Source organism: Schistocerca cancellata, chromosome 6 (assembly GCF_023864275.1).
Source record: "Schistocerca cancellata isolate TAMUIC-IGC-003103 chromosome 6, iqSchCanc2.1, whole genome shotgun sequence".
NCBI classification, from domain to species: domain Eukaryota; kingdom Metazoa; phylum Arthropoda; class Insecta; order Orthoptera; family Acrididae; genus Schistocerca; species Schistocerca cancellata.
The window spans coordinates 383100807-383117155 of record NC_064631.1 but is presented as its reverse complement, the minus strand read 5'-3'; the positions used below and the strand labels follow the sequence as shown (position 1 = coordinate 383117155).

The 16349-nt window shown below is 43.2% G+C and overlaps 1 protein-coding gene across 1 annotated transcript in view; it reads left to right on the top strand.

Annotated features, from left to right (window-relative positions):
• The window catches only part of LOC126088341 (cytochrome P450 4V2-like), a 120844-nt gene that overhangs the window by 24394 nt on the left and 80101 nt on the right, over window positions 1–16349 (top strand). The gene's annotated exons all lie outside the window — the stretch shown is intronic.

The window sequence follows — 16349 nt, the reverse complement described above, 5'->3', positions numbered from 1 at the left end:
AGAGCGAGTTAAGATAAGGATGTTGGGGAAAAAGTTCAGCTAATATGCTAAAATCCTCTGCTTGGATCTACCTTCATATTTATCTACTTCTACACCCACATCCACACTGCTACTTCCTGTAGGACTATCATTTCCGCTCTTTACTGTTCCATTTGAAAGAGGTCAGGCAGGAGTAGCCGACCGAGACGGACGCAGCAACAGGGAAGTAACCACTTTTGTAACATTTACGTGTCCTAACCAGGAGCGAATTTTATTATACCATGTGTGTGCTTTTATGGTTCAAATGGCTCTGAGCACTATGGGACTTAACTTCTGAGGTCATCAGTCCCCTAGAACTTAGAACTACTTAAACCTAACTAACCTAAGGACACCACACACATCCATGCCCGAGGCAGGATTCGAACTTGCGACTGTAGCGGTCGGGCGGTTCCAGACTGTAGCGCCTAGAACCGCTCGGCCACTTCGGCCGGCTGTGCTTTAATAATGTAGTTTCTACAGTTTCTGCGTGTAAATATAATATCTAATTAGCCACTGTTCTCGCGTTTTCGTTTGCTTCGGAAAGTAAACAGATTTTGTGACATATTACAAGTTCCTAAACAGGGGCGAATTATTTAATTTTGCTTCAGTGCTTCGGTAGTTAGGTTTTTTAATATCTGCGTATTATTAGACATAGTTCCTGCGTTTTCGTCAGGATCTACAGCACGTGCCCATAATCCATTTATCTGCATTGTTTAGTTTTCCAAGGTCTTTAGTATGGACAGGGACTGCGATTGTGTGCGGGTGCGAGCCGTGTTGGTGACACTTCGCTCTCTGGTTCACGTTGTGATGGCTTCGGTTACACAGATTGAGGCTGCAGTGGATGGGCACCCCTCTTATCGGCCTGCCTTGGAGATCCAACGGACGTACACCACGTCCGAGTCCTCCGATCGGTCCTCAGCGGTGGCCAACCCAGTTACTACTCGCAATTGTGCTCGAGTGGAAGGTCGTCCCGGGGCGAACCAGGTGGCGAAAGACTTCCCAGGCGGCCGCACGTAAGACCTCCCCGGTTTTTCTAACAGGTTCCAGGTGCTGTCTGTGGCTGACACTGTCGTTGAACCAGATGCTGTCGCCTGTCCCGTTTCAGAGTAAACCACTCAGCCTGCAAGATCCGGGTAATCACAGAGGGTGGGATTATTGGTAGTTTGGAGCTCCAACGCTAAGCGCGTTATGGGACCCCTTAGATACTTGGCTGACAAGAAGGGTAAGACAACCAATGTGCACTCGGTGTGCATACCGGGTGGAATCATTGCAGATGAGGAAAGGGCTCTCCCGGATGCCACGAAGAGCACAGGGTGCAGCCAACAGCAGGTGGTTGCTCGCGTCGGTACCAATGATGTTTGTCACTTTGGACCAGAAAAGATTTTGTCTGGTTTCGAGCGGCTAACAGAAGTGGTAAAAACTGCCGGTCTTGCTTGCAAGATGAAAGCAGAGTTGACCATTTGCTGCATAGTCGACAGGACCGGTTGCAGACTGGTACAGAGCCGAGTGGACGGTCTAAATCAGATAATCATACGGTTTTGCAGCCATGTAGGCTGCACATTCCTCAAGTTGCGCCAAAGGGTGGTTGGGTTTCGGGTTCCGCTGAATAGGTCAGTTGTCCACTATACGCAGGCGGCGGCTACGCGGGTAGCAGGGGCTGCATGGCGTGGACTGGGCGGTTCTTTAGGTTACAGGGTCTCGGGAGAACACAAGAAGGGCTTCAGTCAGAAAGAGTGCAGGCTGAACACAGGAAGAACGTAGATACAGGAACTATTGGTATAACAGTTGTAAAAGAGTTGGGAACGTACTAGAACCCCAAGCGCTAACAGAAAGCACGGATGCTCAAATCGTTAAGGGCACTGAAAGCTGGGAAAAGTCGAATATAAGCTCAGCCGAAATTTTTGCGAAGATCCCAACGGTGTTCCGAAAGGATAGGCTAAACACGGTGGGCGGTGGCCTGTTTGTTGGTGTTACAACTAGTTTAACTTGTCGCAAAATTGAAGTAGATACTTCCTGTGAGTTAGTATGGGCAGAGGTAATTGTTGGCAACCGGAATACAATAATAAATGGATCCTTTTACCGAGCTCCCAATTCAGATGATACAGTTGCTGAAAGTTTCAAAGAAAACTTGGATTTGATTTCAAACACGTACCCGTCTCATACGATAATAGTTTGTGGTGACTTTAATTTACTCTAGATATGTTGGTGAAAATACATGTTTAATTCCGGAGGTACGCATAAAATGTCATCCGAAATTGTGCTAAACGCGTTCTCTGAAACTTGTTTCGAGCAGTTAGTTCATGAGCCCACGCGAATAGTAACCGTTGTGAAAATAATCCTCAGTTAATTACGAGCATCAAAACTGATTCAGGGATTAGTGAACACAGGGTTGTCGTAGCGAGATTGAATACTGTAATCCCCAAATCCTCATAAAAGCAGATAGAAATTCACTTGACGCCTTCCCGAGATGCAATTTCCACTGATTCCAAATTAATAATGTAAGTGTAGAGCAGATGTGGCTTAAATTCAAAGAAATAGTGTCGGCAGAAATTGCGAGGTTTATACCAAAGGAGCTAACAAACGACGGAGCTGATCCTCGTTGGTACACAAAACGGGTTAAAACACTGTTGCGGAAACAACGAAACAAACATGTCAAATTCAAACAGACGCAAAATCCCCAAGATTGGCGATCTTTTACAGAAGCTCGAAATTTAGCGCGGACTTCAATGCGAGATGCTTATAATAGTTTCCACAACGAAACATTGTCTCAAAACCTGGCAGAAGATCCAAAGAGACTCTGGTCGTATGTGAAGTATGTTAGCGGCAAGAAACAATCAATGCCTTCTCTGCGCGATAGCAATGGAGATACTGTCGAAGACAGTGCTGTCAAATCAGAGTTACTAAACACAGCCTTCCGAAATACCTTCACAAAAGAAGACGAAGTAAATATTCCAGAATTGGAATCGAGAACAGCTGCCAAGAAGTAAATATCCTCGGAGTAGTGAAGCAACTTTAATCACTTAATAAAATCAAGTCTTCTAGTCTAGACTATATACCAGTTTGGTTCCTTTCGCAGTATGCTGATGCATTACCTCCATGCTGAACAATCATATACAACCGTTCACTCGATGATAGATCCGTACCAAAAGACCGGAGGGTTGCACAGATCACACCAATACACAAGAAAGGTAGTAGGAGTAATCCACTAAATTACAGGCCCATATCGTTAACGTTGATATGCAGCAGGATTTTGGAACATGTATGGTGTTCTAACAGTATGAATTACCTCGAAGAAAATGGTCTATTGACACACAGTCAACATCGGTTTAGAAAACATAGTTCCTGTGAAACGCAACCAACTCTTTATTCACATGAAGTGTTGAGTGCTGTTGACAAGGGATTTCAAATCGATTCCATATTTCTGGATTTCCGGAAGGCTTTTGACACTGTACCACACAAGCGGCTCGTAGTGAAATTGCGTGCTTATGGAATATCGTCTCAGTTATGTGACTGGATTTGTGATTTCCTGTCAGAGAGGTCAGAGTTCGTAGTAACTGACGGAAAATCATCGAGTAAAACAGAAGTGATTTCAGGCGTTCCACAAGGTAGTGTTATATGACCTTAGCTGTTCCTTATCTATACAAACGATTTGGGAGACAATCTGAGCAGCCGGCTTCGGTTGTATGCAGATGACGGTCTCGTTTATCGACTAATAAGGTCATCAGAAGATCAAAACCAACTGCAAAACGATTTAGAAAAGATATCTGAATGTTGCGAAAAGTGGCAGGTGACCCTAAATAACGAAATGTCTGAAGTCATACACATGAGTGCTAACAGGAACTCGTTAAACTTCGGTTACACGAAAAATCAGTCAAATATAAAAGCCGTAACTTCGACTAAATACCTATGTATTCCAATTACGAATAACTCAAATTGGAAAGAAGGCATAGAAAATGTTGTGTGGAAGGCTAACCAAAGACTGCCTTTTATTGGCAGGACACTTAGAAAGTGTTACAGACCTACTAAGGAGACTGTCTAAACTATATTTATCCGTCCTCTTTTACAATACTGCTGCGCAGTGTGGGATCCTTACCAGATAGGAGTGACGGAGTACATCGCAATAGTTCAAAGAAAGTCAGCACGTTTTGTATTATCGCGAAATATGGAAGATAGTGTTACAGAAATGATACAGGATTTGGGCTAGACACCATTAAAAGAAAGGCGTTTTTCGTTGCGACGGAACTTCTCACGAATTTTCAATCACCAACTTTCTCCTCCGAAAGCGAAAATATTTTGTTGACACCAACTTACATAGGGAGGAAGGATCACCACGATAAAATAAGGGAAATCAGAAATCGTACGGAGAGATACAGTTGTTCACTCTTTCTGCGGTCTACACGAGACTGGAATGATAGAGAACTGTGAAGGTGATTCCATGAACCCTCTGCCAGGCACTTAAATGTAATCTGCAGAGTACTTTTGCAGATGTAGATGTAGATGTAGAGGTGCATGAAAAGGTCGGCTCTCGGTAGGGCTCCGTACGAGCAGTAATTTCTTATTCCAGGAAATCGACGACCTACTTGCAACAGTCGCAACTACATCCGAGCCAGGTTTGGGGCGTGCCACATTCTTCAAGCTCATATCTCCTTGCGACCGGTCACTGTGCCTCGTTTCTGCCGAGCACGAAACATTCCGATCTCCTTACGGGGAACCGTAACACAACAGTTCTACCGATTCCCAAAGGCTCATGTAACCTAACCCTTTAGAATACGTATTTGGGTCACACCACCAAAAATCCATACGGATCCCTCCGATTGTATTGAAAATTTAAATCAACAGTAAGTGCCCAGGCACAATTAGGAAAACCTACATTATACCACACCCAGGAGAAATCCTTATAGAACTGCGCGGAGGAGAATGTGTTTCTAAAAGAGACCTGGGACGCACACACACACACTCACTCACACACACACACACACACACACACACACACACACACACAAACACACACACACACACACACAAACACACACACACACACACACACACACACACCAACTACATATAATTAATTTCAATTTTTTTCTATGACAATTTCTGACATTGTGGCAGAAATAAAGTACAGTAGACCCAGACCTCCTATTCCGTCCAAAACTGTTGGCAAGTATTCCTGCAAAGGTTCCCTCGCAAATGCGTGGTCACTCTGCTCCATTCCCTGGCTGCTGGAATGTTTGGCTGAAAGGATTCGCACCTCTTTAACATGCTTGATCTTAGTAACCATCTGAGATATCTTCCGACTATACGATCTTCTAGACGTACCTCTCGTTGCACAATCTCTTTAGACGACGTAATTGTCACGGGAGCCACGTGCCAGTACAGCTGTGAATCTTTGGCACGCATTTTACTACATTACGTGATGCAAGGCTAACGTGTCTCTTAGACAAGCGCCAGTTTTTCAGAAGAAGTCGAGTCCCTGACGCACTTGCAACAAAAAGAATGGATCTATCCTAGGAATCTAAGTGTAAAAACAAGCGACTCCCTACCTCGGCCCTGGAATCACCAAACGTGCAATTTTTTTTGGGAAAGTGAATTACTATTCAAAGTTTCTGTCACAAGTGTTCCATAGAGTACAGTCACTCAGTCACCTGCAAATGAAAGATTTTCAGAACCATAATGTGAGCTCGCATTCAGGCAGTTAAAGACTATACTTCGCCCAGCATCGTGACTCTCAGTGTCACGGCCGCTGTCTATGAGCATAAATGTCTCGCCTTGGAGCGTCGATGTGGTATTGACACAAAGAAATGATTTAGTAGTCAACACTTTCATCTTTTCATCAAAAACGTTGACGTCTTACCTCAGTCAAGAAGAAACGAATTAGCAATTAAATTCGGAATCATAAACTTCCATGCGTAGCTGTTCAAGAGGAAGTTCACTTTCATCACAAACCACAAGTCGCTGGTAGTGCTACTGGGCCGCCCTCCCGTCTACAAGAAGCGGACGGCAAAACACCTCCAAAGTCACTAAGATCATAAAATTGTACGACTAATTACAACCTAACACGGCAAGGTGCCAATGCGGATACACAGTCTCAGCTTCATGCAGGGCCGGAGCTAGGTGTTTCTCCAGCAGAAAACCTTTCCACAAACACGCAGAAAGCCGCAGACCTAGGAAATATTTCACATAAAAGCAGCTCGAATAATTGAGACGCCGGCGGGACCCGGTCCTATGTAAAGTGATGCTCTATCGGTGGTCTAAATTCATTTCTACAAACAGATATCCCGAGTTTAAAATGAACAACCATTAGCTTAAAGCGTCACTAACCCATAAATAATACGCATTTAAAGAATGAAAAGCGTGTAGTGGATCTAATTATATTACTATTTAGCATAAGGCACAGAAAAGTAGATATGCGGAACTCATGGAAAAGTTGGAAAAGTTTCCACATTATGACAAATAACGAAATTTCATCTAAAAGGAACAAATAGATCTGAAAAACCAAAAGTATTTATTGAAATTGTTCGACATATTTTGTTAAAAGGGCCAACTGATTGGGTCTATGGTTATGGCAATTGCAGGTTAGCGGCGGTTTACTCTAACGGTTGCTCATGATTATTAACCGTTTCATTTTATATGTCCTTGGAGGTTTATCTATGACTGGCCCTCTTACATCTAATTCGTCATGACTAATCAACATCCGTGAGTATTATACACGGTGAGGCAAATAAAAGTGGCCCGGAGAACAGAATAATAGGGTACAAAGAGACACAGCAGAGGAAAGGAAATTCTGACTACAGCAGACGTAGAAAGTGATCACCATTGGTCTCTTGGCATACTTGGGCCCCGGCCAGCAACTTGCTGAAGGCGAATCGAAGCTGGACTGCTGGAATTGCTGCAGTCTCATACGAAATGTTCTGCTGCAGTTCTTGAAGACTAGGAGGATAGTTGCGACGTACCTTAGATTTGAGGGGTCCCCCCACAATGTAATCGCACACTGACAGACCAGGTGACCTGGGTGGCCAGCTATGGCTACGACCAGACTGACCTCTGCTAACAACTCTGATAGGGTTCAAGATTGTGCTAATATGCTCCATGGTTTGGTCGGCTGTACGGGTAGTTAGTTGCCTATGCTGTTTGAACTCACTGTAGGTCTTTCCTTCCTCCGTTAATGCTGCCGTAAACTCACGTCAAGTCGTATTGACTCGTCCGCGTCACTTTTCTTTGCCCTATCGTGTACTTCAGAGAATGTATTCTCTCTCTCTCTCTCTCTCTCTCTCTCTCTCTCTCTCTCTCTATATATATATATATATATATATATATATATATATGTGTGTGTGTAATTCGTGCTTTTTAACTGTAAGGAATGCTAGTACATTTTCTACAATTTTGAAATATTCTAGCTACCTGATATTTTCTCCCTATCTAAGACATTTGACAACAGGTAGTGCGTAATAGCCTTTGTCCGAAACCAGTCGCTTATCATAAACCAAATTAAATTCGGATTACAGATCACAGACATTGTTTCTGCACTTTGCCCAGCGTCACTAGCAGCACCATCACCCTCATCGTGCTGCGAGCTACGAGAAGTCTTCGCCTGTGCTCATTCTTTATCAAGTGCATGCTTCATAGCATTCCTAAATGCCCGACCCGTGTCTCCACTTAAGTTTTCTCCTATGTTCAGACATAATATTGTGTTTATTTAACTGGCTGTTCCCAGCCGCGACAGATTTTTCAGAAATCACTTCAAGTGACGGTAATGTTCAGCACAGCGGTCAACAACAGTCGTTCCATGGTTCATGGGGAGAGGTCCTTTATAATCTTATTAACTCTATAAACAACGCTGTCTTTTGCCTCAGTGACGTGTAATAACGTTATTTACGACGACGCACTTACGCAGCTTCCAGACTCAGTAACAGAACGCTATTTTGTGTACTCACGTACGCTACCCTTTTGATGTTTTTATTGTTTTGTATCCATTGAAGACAGATGGCGAAGTTATGCCGGTATCACAATGCATTACGACCCAACATATTGTTTTTGGCTCCACATCACATGTAATGACTGAAATAATCTGTTACTAACGTGCAGAGTGAATAATACATTCCAGCTTCTGACCCACATACCTGCAAATAAAAACAATAACATCATTTACTGTTTCGCATATTAGTTGTGTACTTAAAGACGACTGTATTATAACATATTGGACACCGACAACTATTAGCACAGAATGGAATATTTCTTACATTAATGGCAGAGAAATTAGGTACTCCGAAGCTTTTAATTTCGTTAACGAAAAGCTCGGGAATTATACAGAAGCTAAATAATCAACTTTTTCCGACGAACGCACAAATGAGAAAAAGCCTATAATATAATTTACATTATTGCTTTATAATTTGTCAGTCAACTACTAATTTGTATACATTGTGTCCTTCATGAAGAATTTTTTTTACTCCCATTAGCCCGTTGCCAACGTTTGTGAATTTCGTTAGTGGTGTCCTTCAAAGTTTCTCTGTTAGAGAATTTTTTTTTCTCTTTCATTATCCTTGGGAGTGACAGTCGTGGTATCCTGAGTTACTGTGCTGCATGACTGTTTGTTGTACTGGGCTCCTCAATGAAGACAGTTCGCACCCGTTCCACATTCAGCAGGTTTTCAGCTGAGGCTGGTCGTCCCACCTGGCCCTTCCTCGAGTCATATTGGGATTCGGTCTTTTCAGAACAGTCACTCACACACACACACACACACACACACACACACATATATATATATATATATATATATATATATATACAAACGAAATTTGCCTTCATAACTGTACTTCCTTTCAATACCGCAATGTCACGGAGTGATACCCGGATGGTGCTGCTCTTAGATCAAGTGTACTGTTGAATGTACGTCTCACTACTACACACTACGTCAAGAATTAGTGTACAATGTCTTCAAGAGAAACCAAATAAGACGTGATTCCATTCTGCAAAGTGAGCTGAGACATTTATGAGTTAGCTAAAGGATTTTCAGAGCTAGAATACAATAATATCCCAAGGAGGCACAATTATTACATACGATTAATCCAAAATAGGAAAATACTTTCTAACATCTGCTTTGCGCCACTCTATGAGTATACATCCATCAAGTGAAATATGGGGCCATTCACCGATCACCACCCAATATCAGAGGTTCGAGGGGGACGTTTAAGCCGCCATGGGTGAGGATGGCCCTACAACAGTTTCCATGACCACACAACCACACAACGCATCGCTGTCGAGGAGATAATCGATGTAATTTCCTACTACCTGAATGTCTCTGATTTAAATTTTCATGAGCGTACATTTTATTCATGCACACCTCTTATAAGTAACTCTCATGTAAGCAAGTCGTGGTTTTTCATGCATACACGCTCACCCGATAGAAGGTCGTGCTTGCTACAAATGTCTCCACTGACAACAAAGAACTGTATGTCTGAGTCTGAATGAGACGTAGTCATCGATCTTGTGTAATGTAGTAACCAGGAGTGAGAGACTAATCACTGATACTAGTGGAAAGTGATTAAGGTAAATTACAGTCATTATATTTCGAGTGCCTTTTGCAAATACTCTCGATGTTCATTTCATTCATTTATAATTGTTCTCCGTCAATTTTTATGGAGGAGCTACAGCTCATACGACCTATATTCATAATGATTTAATTATAAGCTCGAGAAAATAAAGTTGAGGTATAAATTTTTAATTTTTCACTCATATTTAGCAGCGGTCTTGTTACACACTGAGATCCACATATCACAGTGTCGCAGCGTGTAGCCAGAGGAGTCGTATGAAAATGGTGCAGCCCATTGACAAAGTGGAGAATCAGGTGGTGCTTCGTTTTCTGCATTTCGAGGTGCACGAAGCTGCTTGCATCCACGCTTAGTTGGTAGAAGTCTACGGCGAGAATGCACCATCATTTGACAGTGGTGAGGTTGCGTAGACCATTCCAGAACGATCAGACATTTCTTAATGACGAAGCAAGAAGCTCCAGGCCATCTGTCTGTGAAGAATCGGGAATCACAACAGTATCTGTATTCGTAGTGTTCTACGACCGGTGTACCGCAGTCGAGGCGACAGTGGAAAACCTGAAAATCCAGCGGGGAACGGGACTCAGTATCTTGCAAGACGGTTTGGATGTCCCCGCTGGATTTCTCAGCTGCTCAAGACAATGACATTAACCTTCCAAATGGCGGCCAACCCACAGAACTTCTTCTGCCTCCTAATCACTGTAGATGGGTGTTGAGTGTATGGCTACAAATTTTGTCACAAAGGACGATGGTGCAAGCTATGGAAACATGTGTTTGCAGCACTGCCGAAAAAGGTGAAGACCCAGCGATTATCAGGTTCAAATGGTTCAAATGGCTCTGAGCACTATGGGACTTAACATCTATGGTCATCAGTCCCCTAGAACTTAGAACCACTTAAACCTATCTAGCCTAAGGACAGCACACAACACCCAGCCATCACGAGGCAGAGAAAATCCCTGAGCCATTATCAGGCAATGTGATGCACTGCCCTTAGGTCTTCCATGTGGCGATGCTTACAGACTATGCACATAAGGGCCGAAACCCAATGGTCTCACGGGATGCCGTAAAGACGAAGCTGCCGAGTGAATTTTTTTACCATTTGACAACGCCCAGCTCGTTCTGCGTAGGACCCAGTAACACAGTCTGTATTTTTGGGCTATCAAATTTTGCTCCACCACCGTATTATTCTAACACAGCACCTAGTGACACTTACCTGTATTCTCGTATGAGGATACCATTTCGTATCAAGCGTGTCGAGGAAAGAGATTTCCGAGGTATATCGTTACCTGCGAATCCAAGATGTAGACTTCTACAACCAACCTCCTTGCCAAGTCATCCATGGTTGGGAAAACTGAAGGGTCAATGTGTAGAGGAGGACCAACTCAATTACGAAGTTTGCTGGCTGTAGCGACTTCCCCTCACATCACAATGAGCAAAGAAACTGTATGTTGGCTGTTTATTAAACTACTTTGAACCCTGTCACTAATAGGACTTAGGACAGACCGTGATGTGATTATTACGTTAAGAAATGTTTTCGGAAGATGGACCATGTCAGGAAATGTAAAATAACACACGCGGAAATAACATTATGGTCAAAGCATTTTCCTCCGTGCCTGTCTCAGTTCCACATGTAAGGAAAACTACGATATGCTAGAAGAAAATCTACAGGTGGTTATCATCTTTCTCTGTTTGTGTAATCTGGAGTGACACTTAAGAGTACGCTTCCCTTGACTAGGTTATTTAGAACGAATTGTCAAATTTTTGTGGAATACGTAAACGTCGTAGAAAGATAGATTTTCGTCAGGCGCTTTGACGAAGTGACTCGTTCGAGCACATGGAAACCGTGATATGAACCCAACGTTCATCAAACCTTCGACAGGCGAAAAAACACATGCTCCACCGTATGTTGAGATGAAACTAATACGAAAGGGATACAGTGTGATGCACAGTCGCGAAAATAGGTTAACAGTTTATCTCAAGTAGGTCTGTTATAAAGAGATGTATCTAGAGATTAAATTAATAAATTTTCCTATGATTTGCATCATATTTCCTTAATTCCTGTAAGTTACACGTTGCAAAATGTAATACAGGTAATGCCAGTGCTCAAATAAAATTAAAATAAATGTTCAAATGTGTGTGAAATCTTATGGGACTTAACTGCTGAGGTCATCAGTCCCTAAGCTTAACCGAAATTATCCTAACGACAAACACTCACACCCATGCCTGAGGGAGGACTCGGACCTCAGCCGGGACCAGCCGCATAGTCCATGACTGCAGCGCCTGAGACCGCTCGGCTAATCCCGCGTGGGGAAAAATAAAAATTCTAAGTAAAATAAAAGTTGCAGCAGAATATACAGTATGTCTCAGGATTTTCTAATAAATGCATAACGAAAAAAAATGTTTCAAATCTCGTTGAAAGACTATGCCTACAGAGAGACCAAGAAGCGTTTGTGAGATATAATTTGAACATTTCCAATTGCTCTTGGCAGTGACGACAGAGACTGGGAACGAAATTGTGGAGTAAAAACGTCTTGTGTAGCTCCCGTTACAGTCGAGCAGAGTGAGGTGACTGCAGAGAGAACGCTCACTTAACTCAAGGCAACAAGTCAGGTGTTCGAAGTTTGTGGACCGTGGGCGAACACCTACATTGAGAAGGCCGAACAGCACTCCTATTCGAGCGGAGGTCAGCAGCCCCATTCTCTCTGCAGGAGTGGCTTGCTTTCGCTGCGTGCTGTGCTGTGCCGCAGCGGCATTCAGACAACCTTTAAGCTCGTTTCAGGGCGTACCACAAGACAAGTTCATTTAAGGATATGTTGTGTTGCCGATTCACCTGCTTTCGAAATGACTTACAGCTTATCGTCTTGTTATTATTGATTCTAATTATGATTCTTGTGTTTGCAACAAATCATTTTATGTGTGGATGCGCGCGCGCGGGCGCGCGCGCGCTCGCGCGCGCGTGTGTGTGTGTGTGTGTGTGTGTATGTATCAAATACACGATCTCATTAATGGAGTGAACAGTCTAATAAATACAGATTATGGACTGATAATAAATAGAAAAGAAGCGAAAATAATGAGAGGTGGCAGAAATGAGAGCGGCGACAAACCTAACATCGAGGTTGGTGATCACGAAGAATGAAATTAAGAAATTTTTCTGCGGAGGCAGCAAAATAACCCAGGACGAAAGGAGCAAGGAGTACAAAAAAAGCAGACTACCACTGGCAAGAAGGGCCTTCCTGGCCAAGAGAAGTCTATTAGTATTGGACATAGGCCTTAATATGAGGAAGAAACTTGAGTGTTCGTTTGGAGCACAGCATTCTATGATAGTGGAAACAGATCATGGGAAAACCGGAACAGAAGAGAATCGAAGCATTTAGGAAGTGGTGCTACAGATGCATGTTGAAACTTAGGTGGATTTGTAATGTTAGGAATGAAGACGGTCTCCACAAAATCGGTGAGGAAAGTAATATACGGAAACCACTGAGAGGAAGAAGGGATGGGATGGTAGGACATCTGTTAAGACATTAGAGTATAACTTCCTTTGTACTGCAGGGAGCTGTAGAGGCTATAAACTGTAAAGGAAGACTGAAATTGAAATATATTCAGGAAATATTGAGAGCATAGGTTACAAGTCTTAGTCTGATATGAAGAGGTTCTCTCAGAAGAGGAATTCGTGGCGGCTCGCATCAAATCAGTCAGAAGACGGATGGCTCAAAATAAGTAAACGAATAGATAGATAAACTTCATGCAGACTAGGTTTACTGCTTAAGTGAAATACAATGTCAGACTATGTTCTGTCTACATTTATAAGCACGTGAGTATGTGAGATATCAACTCGTGAAACTGCAACATGTATATGCGATTCAAAAGTTATAAACTTGTCACTGTTAGCTAGCAAAACGTACCTTTTAGTTCCAACAGTCAGATAGAAGATATGTTCGCATAGTGAGGAACACTGAACGCCTGTTCTGTCCGAGGTGTTACAACGTAATGTGTGTAGAAGTTAGTAATTAATTAGCCCAGCCTCCATTTTAGTTAATTTTTAGACACATCAGGTTATGAAGACTAGTTAAGACGGTGAAGCCTGTTGTAAAATTTGTGCGATCTGATCCTGAATATATAAAGAAAATTCAAAAATGTTTTGTTATTGTCTTAATCTTAACGTCAAAAGACTATTAAAAAGCACAGCAAAACGTACAAACGTCTCACTCTGATATTAGTAACTCAAGCTGAGAAAGGGAAACGTAGTGAACATATTTCATTGTGATATGTACAGCGTGACTGTGCGTTGTTTCTGTTGTTTTTAATGTGATCACTCGGATGAGAACTGTAGCGCTGAGAGCAACTGCAAAATTATGTGCAAATTGAGGTTGTTGTTCGGTCTGCTGCCAACTAGGTCTTAGCTGAAAGAGATCGCATTAGGAGCAAATGTATAAATAAATCGCTCAGTGTGTATGACCTTTCAGTTGTCTGTGTATTGTAATTGATATGAGACACTGGGAATAAGAGATTCCGTTTGTGAATACAGGGTGTATCAAAAAGGTAGGCGCAAACTTACACGGCTGAAAGTACACGCCGGCCCGGGTGGCCGAGCGGTTCAAGGTGCTACAGTCTGGAACCTCGCGACCGCTACGGTCGCAGGTTCGAATCCTGCCTCGGGCATGGATGTGTGCGATGTCCTTAGGTTAGTTAGGTTTAAGTAGTTCTAAGTTCTAGGAGACTGATGACCTCAGAAGTTAAGTCCCATAGTGCTCAGAACTATTTTTTTGAAAGTACACGATAATAGAAGCACAAACGTCCCAGTAAACACGGGTCCGAAAACGAGCCGCTTGCGAGATAAACACGACTGTATGGTTCCAAGCCGCCATTGACGTCATTGTTAACATCGTTCTAGTTAGCACACATTTATTTGAAGTTAGGACTTTACTAGTGAGTTGTACATCGCAACTAGTTCACATTTCACATATGGGGTACCTGCTAAAGGAGGTGTTCGAGGTGTCTTACTTGCATCTGTATGCAATGAATTTCGAATCCTTTCGAAAAGCCCTGGATCATTCCGGAATTCTTGACAAGCATGTACAACTCTCTGCTCCAGATCTTCAACCGTGTTAACGGTGTACTATACACTTTGCTTCTGAGGTGATCCCTGACACAAAAATCGAAAGGATTTAGATCTGGTGATCTTGGTGGCCCAGGTACAGTTCCATCTATATCTATCCATCTTTGACCGATCTTCGCGTTAGATGCCGTCTCACACCAGCAACAAAATGTTTAGGAGCTGCATCATGGATGTACCACATACAATGATGTTGCTGAAGGGGAAAATCATCTAGCAATCCTGGAAGATGACGCCGCAGAAAGCTATGGTACCTCCGTCCATTAAGTTCTAGTGGAAGAATGTGTGGCCCAATGAGTTGATCGCCTAGTACCCCTCACCACACATTCAGTAAGAAACGTTACTGATGTGATGACTCATGAACAGCATGTGGGTTTATTTCACATCAAAAATGTGTATTATGATAGTTCAACACACCATCACTCGTGAATCCTGCTTTGCCTGTTAATAAAATGTTACATGCGAAAGAAGGGTTGACTACAGCTTGCTGTTGCAGGCAATGACAAAACATCACTCTAGGAACAAATTCCGCATCATTTAGACACTGAACTCGTTAGAGGTGGTAAGAGTGCAGTGAAATGCGATGTAAAATTCTCCATACACTACTGTGGCTTAGTGCAGACATTTCTGTGGAGAGCGCTGTACTGCTTCCAACACCATATCCTCAACCTCAGGTGCAATGCGAGCAGGCCTGCCTCCCACTCTGCCATGAGTAAAACCTCCCGTGTTCTCTCAGGTGCTGATGGACCCTTGTAAATGTACGACTTTCGGGATATCTTCGATCAAGATATGTTTCTTGGTTCAAACGCGCAGCCTCCCGTGCATTGCCATTAGCCCTACCGCACATCAAATGCGTATCTGCATACTCTTCGTTACTGTATGGTTCCATTGTAACTCCAACACAGCACACGTGGCACTCCTCAGACGTGATTGATACCCTTTGACACTGTGTACTGCATCCGTCCTGTACGTTCTGCGTGTATGGTGTGATTCCAACTCCACCTCTCGGAAACGTTCTGTTGTGTAAACAGTGAACATAGGACGGCCTCAAGTGAGCAGGGGGAAACGAGACGATGTTACAAACAATACCGTCAGTGGCGGCGTGGAACCATACGTCCGTAATTATCTCGGAAGTGGCTTGTTTGCGGACCCGTGTTTACTGGCACATTTGTGGTTCAAATGGTTCAAATGGCTCTGAGCACTATGAGACTTAACAGCTGTGGTCATCAGTCCCCAAGAACTTAGAACTAGTTAAACCTAACTAACCTAAGGACATCACACACATCCATGCCCGAGGCAGGATTCGAACCTGCGACCGTAGCAGTCACGCGGCTCCGGACTGCGCGCCTAGAACCGCGAGACCACCGCGGCCGGCTGGCACATTAGTGCTTCTACTATCTTGTACCCAGCCGTGTAAGTGCGCACCACCCTTTTTTGATACATCCTGTATGTCTCCTGCCTTATGACGGAACCCGTTAACTGGTTAAATGCACTGAAATAACCCACAATTAAATATACTGCACATATGACAGACTAAATTGCCTCAGTCTCAAAAGAATGAAGATATTGTAAATTGACTGTGCTGGTCCGGAGAAAGTCTCTTTTGTGTTACTAAATTGTATCACTCCCCTACCCTCCAGCTGTGCATCGTTGAACTGTGTGAAATCTGTTTT